Source organism: Saccostrea cucullata, unplaced genomic scaffold, assembly GCF_032062105.1.
Source record: "Saccostrea cucullata isolate Sc308-1 unplaced genomic scaffold, CSIRO_AGI_Scuc_v1 ctg9228, whole genome shotgun sequence".
Taxonomy (NCBI): domain Eukaryota; kingdom Metazoa; phylum Mollusca; class Bivalvia; order Ostreida; family Ostreidae; genus Saccostrea; species Saccostrea cuccullata.
Genome location: NW_026925363.1, coordinates 5,710 through 18,482, shown reverse-complemented (window position 1 = coordinate 18,482; position 12,773 = coordinate 5,710). Strand labels below are relative to the sequence as shown.

General features: G+C 33.8%; 1 long non-coding RNA gene across 1 annotated transcript; it reads left to right on the top strand.

Moving 5' to 3' along the window:
• The first annotated feature begins 7,301 nt into the window (after window positions 1-7,301).
• On the top strand, window positions 7,302-12,213 carry LOC134268683 (uncharacterized). Its single transcript, XR_009992422.1, has 3 exons — window positions 7,302-7,382; window positions 8,450-8,555; window positions 12,144-12,213. It is a non-coding gene; the product is annotated as an uncharacterized LOC134268683 (long non-coding RNA).
• The last annotated feature ends 560 nt before the right edge of the window (window positions 12,214-12,773 follow it).

Here is a 12,773-nt window from a genome sequence, read left to right as displayed (position 1 = left end):
AATAGGACATATGAAAGAGGGACTTTGTATAAATGGACATTTGCGAAATAGCGTACAATGGACAACAGACTTCAGACTTCGGACTTTAAATAAGGGGGAGCATCTCAAAGTGTAGGATCTATAAATTCTACTTTGCGTTTCAATTAATAATCTTATGACATTTGATATGATGGTTATCAATAAACAACATACTTCTGCGACATTTATCAATAGGAAATGAGGAAAACTTAGATTACTTTAATGTTTCAGTCAGTCTCTTTGGAATCGGAACTCACATCAAAAATGTATTTTCCTTTTCGCTCTTGTTTACTTCTTTATCTAATTATTCTTCACCTTTTGAATTTTATTGATATTTGACTTTCAGGATTTTTTAGGTTTAAAAATTGTTTTCTATATGCATGTTTAAACCCCCCCCTCCCCAAAAAAGAGAAAAGGATGTGCCTTAATGTATTTAGAATTTGAAATAAATAAAGAGCTAGTGACGTAAATTTGACTTTGCTGGAAACATTTTCCAGATTTCTGATTTACTCATCTTTCTTAAATTTATACCAATTTCAATTACCTGGTTCAGTCCATTTAAATAAGCAAGGCTTATATAAAGACTTAGTTTTAGAACACAAATTCTAATTTGGCTTAATTAAATTAGGGTACAATACGTTAATTAAAAAGCCAGTTGATCCCACACTCCCACAAGCACACACGATTTGGTACAGTACTTGTATAGGCTGTAAAACTATCTTATGCAAGTCATCTTAAAGATGGAAATTACCCCCCCCCCTTTTTGCACATATATGCCCTTCCTTCGAGTTTAGAATATTCTTCTTTTCCTGTTTGTCAAACATTTTTTCAGGTAAGTTGTAACCTGCCCCCCCCCCCAATAAAATACACAAATTTTTGAAATCGACATGCCTATTCAGTACATATTTTATATATCAAATAACTGGGAACATTAAGCTTTAGAACTTTTAACATTTGTTTTATTCAATATTCAACAATAAAAAACAAACAAACAAACAAACAAACAAAAAACAATTTTTAATCTTTGAGAGACAATTTTTATTTATTGTCATTTAACTTGATTTCTAGATTGACCGCTGTATTTAAAATAGACTAACTTAGTACAAGGTTTTATACAGTAAAATATTAAATGAAAGTTTTGACAAAATTTATGTTTTGTACTCAATTCATTTTCCAAGAATAAAAATGGCTAAGCAAATGGGAATTGAAAAGTAAAATGCAAGTAATATATGACCCAAATCTGTGCATGCAGGGTGTTAAACACCCATTATTTATTAAGGTTTATTTACAGTGTATTACATTGATCGGAAGTTTACCTTTAGTTTGCAAATTAGAAACAAATTGAATGTGAAGTTGAAATATAGTACAATTGTACTCTGTACAATTCATTTTCTAAAATTGTAGTTGTTTGTAGTTCATACTTGATACTTTTCGATTTAATAATGCATACTAAAATACTTATCATTTCGAGACAGCTCGATGTTCACAAATAAATTATTTGCATACGTTCTAATTATTTTCATTATTTATCAAAGGCCTATACATTTGCCGATGATTTGATCTGTTATAAATTTATATAATTTTTTTAGTTTTTTAAACCGCTCCCTTTGAAAAGTCCGCCTTTAAATGTCTGAAGTCCGAAGTCCGCGGTTCGCTGTACGCTATTTCGCAAATGTCCAGTAGGACTCATATGAAAGAGGGACCTTGGATAAATAGGACACATGAAAGAGGGACTTTGGATAAATAGGGCATATGAAAGAGGGACTTTGGATAATAGGACACATGAAAGAGGGACATTGGATAAATAGGACATATGAAAGAGGGACTTTGAATAATAGGACATATGAAAGAGGGACTTTGAATAATAGGACAAATGAAAAAGAGACATTGGATAAATAGGACACATGAAAGAGGGACCTTGGATAAATAGGAAATATGAAAGAGGGACTTTGGATAAATAGGACATATGAAAGAGGGACTTTGGATAAATGGGACACATGAAAGAGGGACATAGGATGAATAGGACATATGAAAGAGGGACTTTGGATAAATAGGACACAGGAAAGAAGGACTTTTTTATAAATAGGACACATGAAAGAGGGACTTTGGATAAATAGGACACATGAAAGAGGGACCTTGGATAAATAGGACATATTAAAGATGGACTTTTGATAAATAGGACACATGAAAGAGGGACTTTGGATAAATAAGTCTGGAGGGTTGCAGGATAAATGGCGCATATGTTGGAGGTACCTCTTATAAATGTCACGTAAACATGTATGTTGGATAACTGTGAATTTTCAATTTAAAGGGACTTCAAATTTGACATGTGTGAGGGTGTTATTACATCACGTACCATACTGATACGGATACCATGCCTCTTCAACGTCATATGAATGAAAGAAAAAAAAACGATAAGTGAGAAAAGACATTTGAATAGTCATAAGATGACTCATCTCATAGTTTGTTTTGTAAATAAATAAATAACTGTGTTATACTGCATTTCAATGTACAAGTACATAAGTATGCACTCTGAGTAATTTTTAGCTCACCTCAGCGAAGTTGGAGGGAGCTTATGTGATACCCTCGGCGTCGGCGTCAGCGTCGGTGTCGGCGTCGGCGTCCCAGGTTAAGGTTAAGTTTTTTGGAGCAGTTTTCTTTTTAATGACTTCTGTGTCCTATATTGATTAGACATGCATGGAAGATGGTTTAAGTGTGTTTCATTGTACCAGACAAAGTTTCAGATGCTGCAATTTCAGCAAAGGAATGACCAGGTTAATGTTTTTGGAGAAGGTTAACATTTTTGGTGCAGATTTTGGTGTAGATTTCATTTCCAAGTAACTATAAGCCCTATGTTGACCAAACTTGCATGGATGATACATCTAAGGATGCATACTACCGGGCTTCCTTGGGATGCTGAATCTGACCTACATTTTCCGGTTGAGTAAACAGGTCAAAGTTTTTGGTGCAGGTTTCATTTCCAAGTAACTATAAGCCCTATGTTGACCAAACTTGCATGGATGATACATCTAAGGATGCATACAACCGGGCTTGCTTCGGATGCTGAATCTGACCTACATTTTCCGGTTGAGTGAACAGGTTAAAGTTTTTGGTGCAGGTTTCATTTCCAAGTAACTATAAGCCCTATGTTGACCAAACTTGCATGGATGATACATTTAAGGATGCATACTACCCGGCTTGCTTAGGATGCTGAATCTGACCTACATTTTCCAGTTGAGCGAACAAGTTAATGTTTTTGGTGCAGGTTTCATTTGCAAGTAACTTTAAGCCCTATGTTTACCAAACTTGTATGGATGATACATCTAAGGATGCACACTACCAGGCTTGCTTGGGATGCTGAGTCTGACCTACATTTTCCGGTTGAGTGAACAGGTAAAAGTTTTTGGCGCAGGCTTCATTTCCAAGGAACTATGAGTTCTTTAATGACCAACCTTGCATAGATGATACATCTAAGGATGCAATTACTACCAGGCTTGCTTCGGATGCTGAATCGGACCTACTTTTTGTGGATGAGTGAAAATGTTAGTTTTTTTTAATGCATGTTTCATTTCCAATAAATTATGAGCCCTATAATGAGCAAACTTGCATGGATGATACATCAAGGATGCACACTAATGGACTTGCTTCGGATGCTGACATACATTTTTCAGATAATAGACAAGGTAAAAGGTATGGTTGCAGGTCTATTACAAAAAACTGTTAGGCTTATATAACATTGTATAAACCAAACTTGCACAAATGCTGCATCAAGATATGAAAACTCTCAAGCAACTATAAGCCCTATGTTGACCAAACTTGCATGGATGATACATCGAAGGATGCATACTACCGGGCTTGCTTCGGATGCTGAATCTGACCTACATTTTTCGGTTGAGTGAACAGGTTAAAGTTTTTGGTGCAGGTCTCATTTGCAAGAAACTTTAAGCCCTATGTTGACCAAACTTGCATGGATGATACATTTAAGGATGCATACGACCCGGCTTGCTTAGGATGCTGAATCTGACCTACATTTTCCAGTTGAGCGAACAAGTTAATGTTTTTGGTGCAGGTTTCATTTGCAAGTAACTTTAAGCCCTATGTTTACCAAACTTGTATGGATGATACATCTAAGGATGCACACTACCAAGCTTGCTTCGGATGCTGAATCTGACCTACAATTTTCCAGTTGAGTGAACAGGTAAAAGTTTTTGGCGCAGGCTTCATTTCCAAGGAACTATGAGTTCTTTAATGACCAACCTTGCATAGATGATACATCTAAGGATGCAATTACTACCAGGCTTGCTTGGGATGCTGAATCGGACCTACTTTTTGTGGATGAGTGAAAATGTTAGTTTTTTGATGCATGTTTCATTTCCAATAAATTATGAGCCCTATAATGAGCAAACTTGCATGGATGATACATCTAAGGATGCACACTACCAGGCTTGCTTGGGATGCTGAATCTGACCTACATTTTCCGGTTGAGTGAACAGGTAAAAGTTTTTGGTGCAGGCTTCATTTCCAAGGAACTGTGAGTTCTTTAATGACCAACCTTGCATAGATGATACATTTAAGGATGTATACTACCAGTCTTGCTTCGGATGCTGAATCTGACCTACTTTTTGTGGATGAGTGAAAATGTTAGTTTTTTGATGCATGTTTCATTTCCAATAAATTATGAGCCCTATAATGAGCAAACTTGCATGGATGATACATCTAAGGATGCACACTAATGGACTTGCTTCGGATGCTGACATACATTTTTCAGATAATAGACAAGGTAAAAGGTATGGTTGCAGGTCTATTACAAAAAACTGTTAGGCTTATATAACATTGTATAAACCAAACTTGCACAAATGCTGCATCAAGAGATGAAAACTCTCAAATTTGCTTCAGATGCTGGATATTCATTACATTTTCATGAAGAAGAACTAGTTTAAATTTTTTATTTAGGTCTATTTCAAAGTATCAGATCAAAATTGCTTAAATATTTTCATTTTTGGAATGTATACTTTTTGTTGGTTAATTGTGTGACATTGCCTTACTTAAAGACAACATTCGTTGAGGTGAGCTCTGTAATCTCTGATTACCTATGTTTTGTATTATTCTAAGTGTCTTAAGTTGCAGCTACTGTATTTTTCATGTGGTGTCTAAATTCTATAATTCCTGGGTTGTTTTACTTGCACTCCAATAGAACACATTAAATGTTTCGTCTTAGAAACGCTGTATATTTATCATGTTGATAGAAATAAAGCAGGATTAAATTCGACAATCTTATGTACATCCATATTGTAAGGACCTGTCAGATGACTATAATTTAACTATGATGTACTATGTAATAGTTATTGGGTGGGTGGACTTTACATGTAATGATATTTCATGTAGGTCAAAATGTTGTGACAACAATGGCTGATAATGTTAGAATTTGTATTTATTTTTACATGCAATGAATTAGCTACCTTTCATCTTAAATCTACATGTATTTCTTGAGTTAATTGTCATTATCTTAGCAGTTCTACATGTGTGGATAAGCTGTAATCTGCTGCCAAACTTATTATTCATGCTATATCTCGGGAATAAATTGCTTGCAATTTGTTATTTTAATTATTACTGTGGGTTCTACTATTCATTTTAGTCATTATTATTCCTGATTGCATATGTCTACAACTTCCGCTATATTTTCATCCATCCGCGATATCGTCTGCATACTCAACAACTTTATTTATGTGAAATTTACCAATTTCAGAGAAAAAAATTCTTACTTACTTATAACAGACACATCTTTTGTAATTTATATTTATTATTTTTTTTTTTTTTGTCTTTTCACATTTTAATTTCGTTATGTAGTTTTTATCCTCATTGTACGGCAGACTTGTTTGGCACTGCTTGGTAGATCTCTGTTTGTACGATACCATACAGTGCCGTAATTGATGGAACGTCGCCGTGCAGCATTTTTAATCGTTGAACATAGTCATGTAACCCCTTTCCGAAGGTTATATGTAGGGTCCGATCGCATTATGTAAACAGGTAATTTGCCGAGTTGTCAGGCGCGTATATTTCAAAGAGATAAGTCCAAGATCCCACCCATATTTTCACCGTAGACTTATATAGCATTACCATTGTGTTTTCAGGTGAAAACATGATTTGCAATTATCTCCCAACACACTGGACACTTATTTAATTGTAATTAACTGTGGATATCATCCTAGTATAGCCATTGTACCCCCGCCCCCTTTTATAATAGTAGCCTACAAGGTAGACGCCACAAAAAAATTATTATTGTACCTGTTAAAATGAGAAGTAATTACTGATTAGTTGGAATGCATTTTTGTTCCCCTACCCTGCGTATGGGTATTCAGTAACCAAGCTAAGCAACTGCTAAGTGTACTGTTATGGTGATCAATGGTGCCTCTTTCAAAATTGTGAATGCCATATATCATCTGGATTAAAACATGAATCAAAGTCCATAACTGGAAAGTTGTTGCATAATGCTCAGGTGACCCATAAGGCCCATGGGCCTCTTGTTAATTTATCTCACCTGAGCCGAAGGCTGTTTTTTTTTATTATTTGGGGGGGGGGGGGGGTTATATGGGTTGCCAAGTTTTGGGGAACCATGCAATTTACAGTACGCAGTTTTTGCATATGTAATTAATGTTGATGTCAGATTTTCTATATCTGTTTGTAAAATGAATTGAAGTATAGCAGCATTCATTAAAAACATTCCCAAATATTGCAGGAAAAACAATTTTAGACACAGTTTCCATGGTAATATCTTAACTGTAATATGATCTTATAATATTTTTAGAAGTACATGTAGTTTATGAGTTGGTACTTTGAAGCCAAATTTGAAAAAAAAAAATCTGTGACTACGAGTGCCACAAAAATTTTAATGGTTACAGAAAATGCCAATGGGTATTAATTAAGTCCTATATGGTCTTTTTTTATTATTATTAAGACTAGAAGGTAAGGATTATTTTTAAAATTCTTGCTTATAGATATTGAGTTAATAATGGTCCCGTTTTTTCAATTTACAATAGCATGATGAAAATTAATTTAATTCCATGAATTAAAATGAAGAAATAACTGAATAAAAGAATAAGTGAGTGACTAATTATATAAACATTTATTAATTAATTTGATTTAATTATTTATTTATGCATCAATTATTTATTTATTTATATTCATTTTATTTTTTTGTTCACTCATTCACTGAACCCCTTTTGTTTCACTCTGATCATTAGGATCGGGATCGACATTTCGTTTTATTTACACAAAAAAATTTTAAAAAGTCGGAGGCAGTCACGGCATGTGGAGTTTGGTGTGATATTTCCAGGACCTGGTTTCAGCTCCAGTACAAAAATAAGGTAATTTTAAATTAGTTAGCCTAATTGTTGTTTAGACAAAGATGTTCTTCTTCTTCTTCCCATACGAGTTTACTCTTACTAGAGCGTGGAACTCGGAATGTCACACGCGACGGACAAGGCTAAAAACCCGATCAGGGCACTATGTACAATGAAAAGTTAAAAACTGCACACTTAGTTGGTGTTGGTGGGCAGCTGGCTCCTTGTGTATGAGTCCACCTGTGTCCGGAAGGACTCTAATGTTGGTGCTAAGGCAACTACAGATGGTAAGTTATTCCAGTCTAGAATTGTCCTCGGAAAGAAGGAATATCGATGTGCATCGATCCGAGTGTGTGGTAGACGGTACGTGTAGCTGCCTCTGGTCCTTCTGTCACTGGGTGTCAGGTACATATCTGCAGGGATAGCCACCAAAGCATGCTCAATCTTGTATAACAAGACGAGTCTTATCTTCATTCTTCTTGTTTGTAATGGTTCCCAGTGTAGATCTTGTAGCATCTGGGTCACATTCCCAGGGTGGTTATCATGGTAGTTTTTGGTGGCAAATCGTGCTGCTCGTCTTTGCACTTTCTCCAGCTGATGGACTTGCTTGGAGTTCCAGGGATCCCATGCTGCACAGGCGTATTCTAGAATCGGTCGTTTACTAAACATTCATCTGTTCATTACAAGAAATGATAACCTTCTTTCAGTTGTCGAGAACATGGAGAAAGCATGAGAAAACCAAAGTACTGAAAGTACTGGAAAGCGTCTATAGGATAAGCTGAATATTTTCAAACTCGCATATTTTTCTATCTGAAAGATTTATGTCGAATTATGTGCTATTTTTTTCAAAATGATGTTGTTAGTAGACTCGTATATCATGTGAATCCCCATTTAAATAAGTTGATGACGTGATGACAAGAATTCTAATATTTTTTTTTATTGGCCAAATAAAAATAAAAATAGGTAGAGCACCTGACTATAGTGACGCAGGTGAGTTTTATTTTGGATCTAGCCACACATTTTATCCTTTTTTTGTTACATGGAAAATAATAAAAATAATTATTACTTTATTTTTTTTTTTTCTTTTACAGGAGTTTAAGCAATAATTGAATAAGCAGACCATGTCAGAGTTTGAGGTGGAAACACCTACATCCAATACCAGAGATCCAAAATTGGATCAGGGAGAAGAATCTACTGGTATTTATACTTCATGTATAAACATATAAATAGCAAAAGTTCTCAGGAAAATATGTTGTAAATAATATAAAAATATTGCATGTAGTTGAGTGTAACATTGAAAATTTTCACCCCAAGATCACCATTGTCAATCGAGGTGCAGTGGAGGTCGACAATGGTTTGCTAGGGTTGAAAATTTTCAACCTCACACCGAACAACATGCAGTATGTATTATATTATACTGAATGTTTTATACAGATAACCATGATAACTAGTGATTCAGCGATAGTCGCCGACGATCGAAAAATCGTCGTTGAAACAGTGCTCCAAGTTGCGACTAAAATGGTCGCATTTGCGACCAAAAAATTGATTTTGCGACTAGAAATGAATACACACTCGCATTATCGCGACTGAGAAAATTTGGGCTGGAAACGTCCAATTTTTAAGATCGGGATCGAGATTTCATTTGTAAAGATTCTCTATCAAGAAAATGTTTGAAGACATATACTTAAATACACTTTACAAAGCGTTGCATGGACTTAGATCACGTAATGTTATGACAGCATGGCATGCTGTACAAAGTTTGATAGAACTTGAACAAGAGACGTGGATAAATAATGTTCCTGATAGAATGGCATCCAAACTTCGTACACTTTTTAAGATCCGACCTTGTTATTGATGGATTTGATCAATTTCTTACATATCACAATGAATCATGATTGTATTATCATGCAAATAAAGAGTGTTTTGGCGGCATTTATAATGACTGTGTAATGGCTTAGGTATGTAGTAGTAAGTAAACTTGACAAACAGCAGGCAAAGTCCTGTCTCAACAGCTGTCAAGCTTGTATTTTCATTTGATAAAATTTTATTTCTGTAATCAGATTACTTGTGTTCTTCTGTACAACCATAAGGGTACATGTATTCAATAAAAATATTTCATTCAACCTAGCAAATTTTTATAGTCACAGTAATAAGTAATCTATGATATAATAAAGACATAATACATATCCTTATTTAAATTATCAATTTTTATTCACAAAATGTTTTTTTTTTTATGGCGAGTGAATTATTTGATTATGGCGACCAGAAATTCTGAAATGGCAACCCAAAAATTTTTTAGGTCGCCATTTTGCGACCTGAGAGCAAGTGTGACTTGGAGCACTGTTGAAAGCTTGGCGATGCCGACAATCGATAGCTTAACAGCAAAATCGATTGTCGCTAAATATATAGATACTTCAAACATAATGCTAAATCTTAATATATAATGTCTTTTTTTCGTGTAGAGTACCTTTTTTGTTCAAAGATAGTACTTTGCTTATTTTTTATGCATCTTCCATGTGCACACAAGTTCTTGATCGTCACCTGTACTAAACGCTGTGCTTGTACATGTAGGCTGACCACTGGTAACTGAGTCGGTGAATAATTCGTAAACGTGCTTTGAAAATAATAATTATGGCTTAATTTAAATAATATTCCCTTCAATGAGACATAATTTATATAGGTAGCAAGAGAATTGATGACGAAATATAGCCATTAAGAGCATTACTTTAAAAAAATCGTCTTTTAATCTGAATTTCCTCTGTTCTCACATGAAACAATATTTTCTACTTTCCACTAACAATTTATGCATTATTTTTTATTGTTTAAATATAGAATAGGTCAGACAGTAGTTAAACACTAAGCTACTATTTTTTTATTATATATAATGAATTCAAAAGAGGTAGTGTTATTTTATTTTCATGATGCATGCCCATTCAAATGTGAACATTTATGAAGGTAGACAACTTGTTCAACTTTTACTTTTATTTTTCTTAAAATACAGGAATAAAATTTTAATGAAAATTATCATCTTTTAAAAATCAAAAACTTAAATCAAAATTTCAACAAGTTAAAGTGATCAATAGTTTAATTATAAACATGATAGAAAAAAAAATGACACACAATTTATTTATATTTTATTAAGGTCAGTTTAATAATTAAATATTATTAAAATTGTTTTTCTTTGATATTTAAACAAGTGTAATCCTTTCCTTTAATGATAATAGAAAATCACCAGATTTATTAAAACTGAACTATTGGGCTACGTGTTCTTTAGTCGTATCAATAACACAATAATTGGTCTTTCATAATGAAAAAAAAAGAAACATGAGAAATGTCCGATTATTTTCGATTGTGAATCCAAATGGTGTTTCCGATTCGATTCAATAATCGATAGTATTTTTCCTCTGATTCTGAAACACTAATGATAGCAGTGAACTTTGCACATTTAAATTCTGGCAGTCTTCATTTTTACAAATATCACCCGTTATCAAGCAATGTTGACTGTTGCTATACGCTGGAGGCCATGGCCTTATTTTTTTAGAGGGTAGTGTATTTTAACAAATGATTCTCGACAAATCAGATTCAACTAATTTACATGAGAGTATAATATCAAAAATTAAACACAGATGTTTTTTTAAGGAAATTAACAGTACTTTAAATTCTCAACTAGAATAAATAATTTCATTAATATTACTCCTGAATTTAATTGATTGATCTGATATTAGATGTAAAAATCCAAGGCAAGTATGGACACGAAACATTAGAAAAAACTTGAAATGGCCTGTTTAAAACACTTTTTCATCTAAATTGAAAGTTCAAAGTATTAAAGTTCAAAAATTTAAACATTCATTAAGTTAAGAACAGTTTCTTGGATGTACGAAAAGTCATAGTGTGATATGACCATGTGTCAAATATTAAGGTCTAAGATCAGAGTAGGATTGGAATCTATTAGCAGACCATAGTTTTAGCTTAAAACAATATGAGCTGCAACTTAGATGTCGGAATGTTTTGTTGCAGAAATTGTAAATAAATTTTTCAATGACAAAGATCTCATAAATAACATCAATAAACTTTTGTTGTTCATATTTGCAACAGAAGGCTATTTATAAGCTTCAATCAAATCAGAATTACATTATTGTCTCCTGTACAATTATTATTTCTTATATATATATATATATATATATATATATACTGTATATTGGATTGTATAAAAAAGTCTTTCTCTGCTTTATTTTAGAGTAATTGATTATAAAGATTTAAGTTACATGTCACAGATGGTGAAAAGTCAAGTCTCAACCGGGACTCACACCCAGGGCCTGTGGCACACCGTGCCAGCACTCCAACCACTGAATTATTGAGACCCTATATATTGACTGACTTTCATGCACCTTTGAACCCGGTGACATATTCCCCCCTCTTTTGTAGAAAGTAACGTGTATATCAGGAATTGTGTTGTAAAAAATAAAAAAGTAACTAAAAGGCATGCTCCAAAAACTGATTGACTGAATGTAAAATCAAAAAAATGCCTTGCAAATGAAAATCTCTTATTTAAATTTATTTACAAAATATTAGATTATGTTTTTTTTCACAAATTGAAAGGCTCAGGCCCTTGATTGTATGACTTTATAAAACCCTGCTTTTATTGGTTACCTTCAGTGAGTAGCCTAAATGTATAACATGTACTCTATTTATTCATCTTCTGTACTTCTGACATTTGTCATTCATGCATTCTTGTGATAAACAAGAAGTTGTAAGATTTCTTCACATAACTTGTTTTGATTGTAGAAGAGAAGTTGACCTTTGACATTTTTGACCCTGAGGAAGAAGGTCATCAACACAAAGTAACAGTGAAAGTAAGTCAAGATTTTGGTGACAATGTACAATAGCAATAAAAGTGCCCAGGTCACCTTTAAAAATAGTTTGGTTGCTGTTTTCTGACTTACTTGTTCAAAATGACTGGACTCAAAACTTTTCTTACTTCCAAAAGTGTTCCCATATAATTTTTAGGTCACCTGAGTCACTCAGGTGACCAATTGCTATCTGTTTTGCCTGTCATGTGTTAACATTTGAACATTTTCAGTTTCTTTTCTGAAAGCACTAAATCAATTTCAACCAAATTTTGTATACAGCATCTATGTATGGGTAAAGGGGAACATAATTTATGAATTTCATAGTCCCTACCCCTACTCCCTACACAAAATTGTGAATATGGTCCCAGGGTCAGGGGTGCTGGTGATTTTGACCAGGCAATGAGAGTCCGGACCGCTTACGTCACAGAATTAGGGGAGCTTAATCTCATTTGCAAAGGTGACTAACCTGAGGTATTTATCATGGAAGACAGAACAAGATTTATGTGTGTCAAAATATTTAAATAATAAAAGAGAAGGTATAACAAAACATTTATTGACTGTGTTC